Below are 8,723 nucleotides of genomic sequence, written 5' to 3'. Positions count from 1 at the left end.
GTAATGGGACATGTATTGTACGTTAAGTTTTATTCCAAGGTATATGTAAAATCTCCACTTAGTTATTCATAAGGCATCGCAATTATTCAAAATCTACGCGTAATAATTAAACATCTTTTTATGCTAATTAAATGATCGATCATTCTCCCACTTAATACGATTTAGAGTTCTATCATCAAAAGATCATCAGAATATTCGAGACACATGCTAAATATTTAACAAAAAGAATATGAATCTTGTGTTCTCAATTTTACATTTAGTTCACCCTACGTTATAAAATTGTACAACTTAATTCAGGTGCTTCATATTAACGTTATATTTCATCTAAAAAGAAGAATAAAGTGAAGCATTTCACAATGAGAATATCAGATTTGTATATTAATTCGATTCTACGATTCCTTTTGTTATTACTATTAATTATCGACCAAGCAATATATACCGTAAAACTGTTCTTATTTAATTTGGAATCTTGAACCTAATTCAAACAGAGTGGGTAGAAAATTCAACCCCGGAATTATTATTACCTAACCAACCATAAAATCGCCCCTACTTAATCCAAACCCTCCGCATCAACCTCATATTCGAAAAACAAGACCGCGCTATTATCACTTACCCCCATGATGCGCATCCCAACCCTCGCGACACTTGCTACGGATCGTTAGTCGATGCGCGGAGAATGATGCATGCACGAATCGTAGGCGGTATAATTGAGCCTGGTCACTCGAGTCGATCGGTGTACTCGAGTCCTTTCCCGACCAGACCCATTATTCGCCGATCCCGCTAATACGGACCACGTGTTTTGAATGGCGAGGCTAGAAGACGAAGGGGCCGCTCGAGAGTCGAGCACGTGCACCCAACCTTCGACATCCTTTCTCCTCCTCCTCTTTCTGTTTCCTCCTCTACCTATGACTGTCCATTAGCATTTCCACGTCAAACAACAGCCTCGTTGTGACCGGTACGATTTACATACGCACTTGCTACACGATTTCATGCATGCTTGCCTCTTTACCATTATCTGACCCTGCGTTAGGAACTGGATTTGCTCATTTAACTCCAATTTGCACATTAAATAAATATGCGAGTGGTAAACAAGTGATACATAACAGTGAGAGATTAATAAGATGATTCGCAATAATGCGAAAACGCAAAGTGTTTGTGGAAACATCGCACATTTTTCCACTATTGAAGGAACAGAGTAGTAGAAGGAAAATCTAAGACAACCCTAACATAACCTAACAACGCGTTAACCTAGCACAAAAATCGAGAGGTGGCTAAAAGGACGGGATATACTAAATCCAGTTAAACGCGCTGGCCTTGACAAGCGTTAATTTTGTAACCACGTGTACCCTATTTTTACAATTTTATTAGCAAAGGTGGGGCTTCGGGTGTCAATACAAGTAACTAAGAAATGCCCAAGATGGACGAATAGCCCTAACGACGAAATATTTAGAAAGCGCTCCCTGTCGCAAAGAGTCGCAATTAAACGAGAAAGCGACGATGGCTCACGTCGACTGGTAATTTCGCATTTGAAGAGGGGCCGGGGAACAGCAGGAGAGTTGGTAGGGGGCGAAGGGGTAACGTTGTAACATTGAACCTGTCGGTCGATTTTACAAGAGGGATTTCACATTCGCCGTCCAAACGGGAGCGCATCCTCGACCTTTATCTACGAAAAGTCGAAGACAGCTATAAAGGGAGGGGAGGAAATCATTCCTATAGAAACGTTAATAATAATAATCATAATAATTCCCTTCTCTTTTCACGATGTCTGTTCGACGCGGCCTTTTCATCGGGCCATGAATGGGTCGAACGAGTTGAGCCACATCCTCTTCCAGCTCCCTTTTTCCGACCTCCGCCTCACCATCTCCACCATCATCGCCGTTCGTTCCGCCAACCTAACCACCCCCTCACTTCGCCCTATGCCAACCCCCTCCGCGATTCTGACAAGGAACGTCTACTGCGGGACTGCGAGACCAATTGTACCAGACCTCCGATCTAGGAGCTCACGTATGAAAAGAACCCAGGTCTCTATGCTTCTCCTTCGTCTTTCCCTTCTTCTTTCTTCTTCTATCCCTCCTCTGTCTTACCACAGTGGCTTCCGCATTTCTTAGAAATTTCATGCTAGGAGAAATGCTTTTCCTTTCTTCAACGTGTAGGTACCCTTTTGCTCCAACACCGCATCGATCCAATTTTTTCGCGATTCCACTTCAAGCCTTTCAGATGTTTCACTAAGTGGTACGATGTGGGTCTGTACGCGTTTGTTGGTTTTGTGGTTTGATCGGTGGGAAGGAGAACGAGCAATGTAGTTGGTTATTGTTCGATGATAGCTTGAAGGAAGATGCTGTGGGAAGATGTTTGGTGTTGTAAGTAGGCTCATTTGTTAGGGAGTCTGAGAACGCTGGTGAAGGGGGGATTGCCTTGGTTAGGGGCTCACAGTGCTTATGAGGGATATCTCGTGAAGCAGTTATTAAGTTTAAAGCTGATTGTTTGATTCATTCAGTGGTACAATTTCCTAAAGTTACTAAAAGACTGCTATGAGGGATAAAAATTATTCATAATCCAAAGTTAATTGCAATCTAACGTTACACGTGTACCAAACATAGAAACAAAAGCCTGCTTATGACAAATTAGGAATGATTGCTTTCAACAACCCACCAAATCCAGAAATCCTTTCGAATCAATTCTACCCCTCCCGCAGAAAATGCCTCTTCTTAAAGGGCAATGAAAAAAGACAAGAATGAAACCGAACGGTTCGCCAAATCCTGCGCCTAATTCCCCGAGGTCAGAGCGACGCGAAAATCGAGCTCGAAATTCCCCGCAGCCTGGCACAGCGAGCCATCGAGTCTGGAGGGGGGAATCAATCGAATAGTAATAACGTCACCGGCAGAACGAAATCCGCGGTGTGGCACGTGGTTCGATTCACGGGCGAGGGAAAAGAGGCTCGAAAGGGTACATAAGAGGCAGCGATGCGAGGTCGAGCTGCGAGGCGAGCTAGAAAGGAAGAGAGAAGGACGGAGCGAGCAAAGCAGAGAGACCGGTATAAAAAGAGCCGCTTCTCGAATTCGCCCTACGCCGACGTTCGCCTCTTCCTGTGCACCCGCCGCTGCACAGCCTCCGTGCAATACGTTGGCTGAGTTGCACACGGCCACCGTGCACCTTCCTATCCGTGGATACTCGCGCGGGGCTCGCCGATGTCTGTGGAATGGAACAGAAGAGGGCACGCGATATCGCGGCGTATTATACCGGAGGAAGTGACTCTATGGGCCCTGGAACGCGCCCCGTAATCCGATCAAATGGCAAAGTGGATCGCAACAAAAAAGAGAGGAAAAAAGAAGGAGAGAAAAAGAAGAAAAAGAGAGAAGGCGAAGAAATAAAAGACGATGATCCGTATCGCTGGCCCGTCGAATTTCAATATGGGCCGGCATGCCCGAATAACCACCTATCCCGCGCAGGTATTCGTACGTGTTATATATGAAAGGCGTATCCGGGGGAATCCTTTGCGCCGCGAGACGTGAATACGGTCGCGTGCGCGCGCAAGCGAAAGAGAGGGAGATAGAGCGGACCTGATACACAGTCTGCGCCCTCTCGAATTGGTCTGCTCAGTCCTATACCGATCGAGTCGACATTGACGCGGATAATTATGCCGCGCTGCTACCACGGCTCACAGTTACTCTTTCCACCGGGATTCCCCTGACGGGAGCTCTTCTCGAGGGCCTCCTAATTGCGATCGGCAGGATCGTGATTGTTGCCAATGCGGCGCTCGCGTGGGGGCCAACGGGTGGATGAATGGTAGAGCGTAGGTGTTGTTCCACTGGGTGTATCGAGTTGGCAGGTTTGCTGTTGTTTGCAGAGGTCGAGGGTAGTTTCTTTGGCATGGTATAATAGGTTAGTTTCCCGTTGGGACGGATATTTTGTAGAGTGTTTTTAGGTACGAAGTAGATTGGTAGTCAATGTAATACAATGTGTACTGCTATTTTTTTAAGTAGATTCATCCTTAACTTTTGAGTTTAAAGATCTTGATGATACTTAATGACGAATATTCTTTTGCTGCGTAGCTTTTATATTTCTTCCAAATGTTCTTTCTTTTCTGTTGAGATTAATGATTATATAATTTAAGAGGTGAGGAGGAAAGGTAAGGCTATTTTTTTACTCTTAAAATTTGTAGGTGAATATTGTAAGGTGATCAGTTACCAACATTTTTTAATTAGTTATATGAGGTATGTACTTGTTTCATTGGCTATTTAGACTTCTAACTCTATCCAAAAGACAATCACGACTTGAAGCTTCTTATCTACTCGACATTGATTCAGTTCATGTAATCCTTAAAATATTTGCCAAACATTCACGATTCACGTACAACTATATTATCGTATTTCAAACGAAAACCGTTAGTTTACACAGGTGTAACAAAATATAAAGTACCACATTTCCATACCGTCTACCAACCTGATTCTATCAAATCACTAACACCCTACGTACATCCTCTAGCCCACCAAGTCTCCTCGATAAGTTACATCTTAAAGGAATCCTCTCTTAAATTCCAAGGAACGCGAAATATGAACGAAGGTATATCACAATTCTGTCTGTATTCCCCTCGTCATAAATCAAGCACCCACTGAACCTTCTAAATCTCAACTATCAGTACTAATACCGAAGAACCAACGTACGCTCGATCAAGCAAAACCTCGTGTAGTACAACACCACGTAACGCTAATCTAGCAGACGTCTCTTAAACTCACACACACGCGTGCAACATACATCCAATCCAAATACCATCGTATACACGTCAGGTATCTCTAATTAAATAAATTCTTCGTTAGACAAATTTACGCGATAGCAGCAAAGGCCTAAGAAAACGCAAGCGATCAGGGTAACAAATTGATCAAACGTGGTACAGGAGGAACGAAACAGCGAGAAACAGAGGAGGGCTAAGGCGAGGGTATTTTCATTAACGAGCCACGATCGTTCATTCTCTCTCCTTGACACCTCGAAACACTGCCCACTTGGTTCGACAAGCGGTTTGAAGGGAGAAAAGAGCGAGAGAAGGAGAGAGATAGTCGATTAGCCTGTCCCGGTGGCAATAAAGATTTCAAAGGATTTATCGGGATGTTAATAAAATCGTTACGGTATCGGGTGGATAATTAATCGCTTGGCACGAGACCATTAATAACTCGGATTATTTCTCCTCTCGAACGTTTGTCCTCCCCACCAACCCCAACCACCGGCATCTATGCCTTCTTCCTTTTCTTTTCTCTCACGCCTAATCTACGTCACGTAACTTTTCCTTAACGAACGAATCACCGAACGTTCCCCCGTGTTTTTCTCGCTTTGCGGACACCACATCGCGATAGAGCGATAGCCCGCGATCCCTTGCGCAACCTCGACCTCGGCCAGGCCCGGGAAAACGGTATCGAAAGGTCAGTAACGCGATGGCAATTAAGCCTTGGTCTATTCTATCCGTGGATACCCTCTTTGAAAATTCTCCGGTGCACGGACACTAGCCCACTAATACATAACTTCTTTTCCATCCGGCAAATGTCAGTACGCGCACCTGCTATTAATCGTTCGAATGTTAATCGGCCAACGTGTCTCTAATCGCCGCTGGATTCCAGCGATCGACGCCGTCATAACAGCCGGCCACGATTTCTCACTGGCCAACATGGTGTGTGTACTTACGTGTACGTATATACAGATATACAAGATGTTTCATAATACGTGGAAGTGTTTTTACAAGGTGGTAGTGCATACAGGAGTAGTCAATAGAGTTGGGATTAAACGTACATGTTCGTGTGCTCTCACATAGAAACTAAACGAAATCTTACTACTCTGGTACTATGTCAGATCTCAAGCATATGAAAAATGGAGTGGAAGTTCAGCTTCTGCAAGTCTGATTTAAATTATTGTATCTAGTAGCAGCTCCCAATTAATACCGAAATGTCATCGCAGATGGCGCTGGCAGTCAGGACCGTCTGCAGTTCGTACCATCAGGTATTTAACGCTGTGCAGTAAAATGAAGAAATATTTGTGCTAAATTCCCAACTTACGATCACTAAATTGCGTTTAATATTTCGAAGATTTAAAAGAAATTCAACTTTCCATAAACCATTGTTAACAATACCCATTACCGGAACAACACGTTGTAAATGGACACTGTATGATTAATATCCGAGATTTTTATTTCTTCTAAGTATATTATGTTGCTACTTCGAAAGATAGAACATTTTGCACTTGACTGATTTTACGACTTCGCTCGAGCTAGCTATAATTAATCGTACGGTTGGTGATCACGATTCTTCTACTGTTAATCCTTGTTTGTTCTCTCGCAACAAGCTACCACTTCCATCACGTATTACCAGAATATAATAGAACAAAGTTTTCATATAATAATTATTATTCGATGATTTCACTAACATATTGAAAAACTGAGGTTATGTTACAAGGTATTTCTCAATGATTGTTACATACAAAATGGATTTTAAAGTGTCCCAGAATTAAAAATTCAGTGGATGTAAAAAATTCGTTATATGTCATAAATAAATATAAATAAAACATATTTATGCAAACTTATTTCATTGTACGTGGATATATATCTATGTAATCAACTTTTAAACTAGATCCTACGTGTTATGGGACACCCTGTATATTTACGTACGCGATGCTTGTAAACCATCATTCTCCTTGGTTGGGATCGTTTGCACGATTCAAGAGAGATATTACGGCGATATAAGCGTGATCACAGTGTTGCTGATCCGGCACGGCCGATCGTGAGCAAGAATCACAGCGAACAGAAGCTACCCGCAGTGATTGACGTGGATCGAGATTGATAGATCGACATCCTAGCGTTAGGCTTCTGGCTGCTTCTGTGATACATTAACATGAGAAAGCGTTGGAGTTTCAGTTAGATTCGCTGAAAAGCCAGAATACTTGGGAGATGATAGCAGGATGTCGAATAAAAGAGGTTAGGTGAGGAGTTGGGGTCACTGGTTAGGGGAGGACTGTTCAGTGTTTGCATTATCAGGCCTGGATTGGAGGTAGGTGTATCGAGAAATTCAAGGTTTCAAGGGAATTGTACACACAGAAATGACATAAGATTAGGATGGATACAATGCCAGCGAGATATAAGTTAGGGGTAGGTATCGAGAGAAACTGTTGGAGAATACAGGAGAATTGTGAACTTAGAAATTGTAGAGAATTGGCGTAATGTTTGGGTATAATTTTTAGTGAGTATATAATGCTGAAAAAGGTGGAATCAGAATCAATTTTATGGATCTAGTAAATTACAGACGATTAGCATGTTAAGTATAGACTAGGAATCACTTCATACTAGATAAAAGTGACGTGCTTCTGGCAATGCGAGATATACATTTAACTCTTCTTCATTCAAGATGTTTCTAATAATTTTAATTTTGAAAAACTTTAGGGACAGTTACTGAAACGTTAATTAAAGTGACCAATTAACTCTGTACAGAACAGAAAAAAGTACCACTGACCTAAATAATAAATAAGAATATTATTTGCAAAAGTCCAGTTGCAAGAGTTGAGAATCTACGAAGGTATCATTTAGTTAGACTACTTTCACATTAATACTTTCACAAGTATTAATCACCTCCTCCAATATGACCCGCAGCTTCGTTAAACTATGTACTCTCTTACACTTTCAGATCGCAACAACAGAGAAATTATCTTTGATTCTATTGGCAGACCTAGATTTAGACTTACATCGTCCTACTCCTATACAACAGGATTATATTCAGAACTATTACTCACATTTTCCAAACACGGAGTCCTCGACTTTCGCAAACCACAGGTACAATCCCTTACCGAGAAAGAAACTAACTTCCACCATGATCACAAAACTACCTTACAACCCAACTCGCACAATACCTTCAAAAATATCAACCTGACACAAACTCTATCAAGCACGCGATCCCCAATTTCCTCAAACCACGTTCTGAAACCCTCTTTACCCAAAAGGGACTAAACCTTGGACTCCAGCTAAAAGTCCAGGAGACACTTCCGTCCGCGCAGTGAAGCAAGCACCAGCAGCGAGCCTTCTATTTAGAAACCAATAGCCCGCGGACTCTTCGAGACTCAAAAGATTCGTGGGTTGTTCGCCGTTGGAAAAAGAAGAAACGATAAAGAACCGACTGGGGAACAGGGTTGAAATGGTCGGAGGGTGTTCGAGGCTCGAGAGAAACAGAGACAGAGGGTGGAGCGGTACACGTAGCACCTTTAGAGTAGAGCGGGAGGATGCGTTTTTGTCGAGGTCGTTAGAGGAGGGCGAGAAGGCTGTTTTCTCCTCTCCTTTCGACTCCTTTCTTTCGTCGAGGCGGCGCATTTAAGAAAGCCCCATCCCAGCTTCCCCTATCTCGTTCCTTTCGATCTTTCGTCCCTTTCTTTCCCTTTCATCGCGGTAGCCGCGGACCGGGCTGTCCTCGTCGTTGACGGGATCGAGCAAACGCGCGAACCAGAGGGGTGGCTGCACCGGACGAGGAACGTGTTTGTCAATAGCCTGTTAATGCGCTAAGCCATTAATCATTACGGCCGCTCGCTCCTGTCACCGCGAAACCCAAACCATCCCTAGACCGCGTCGTCCTGGGGAACGAAGGAGGGCCGCCCTTTCGCCACGAAACCCCTTCCTGCGTCGAACATGTCGAGAGTTGGACGACGTGTTCTTTCTTCCAGCGAACACCCTACTTTCCGACCGCGACGAGCCGCGACGCTCT

This window comes from Eufriesea mexicana, unplaced genomic scaffold (assembly GCF_001483705.2).
Source record: "Eufriesea mexicana isolate 0111107269 unplaced genomic scaffold, ASM148370v2 scaffold76, whole genome shotgun sequence".
NCBI classification, from domain to species: domain Eukaryota; kingdom Metazoa; phylum Arthropoda; class Insecta; order Hymenoptera; family Apidae; genus Eufriesea; species Eufriesea mexicana.
The sequence above is the reverse complement of the archived record's forward strand: the minus strand, read 5'-3'. Positions refer to the sequence as shown.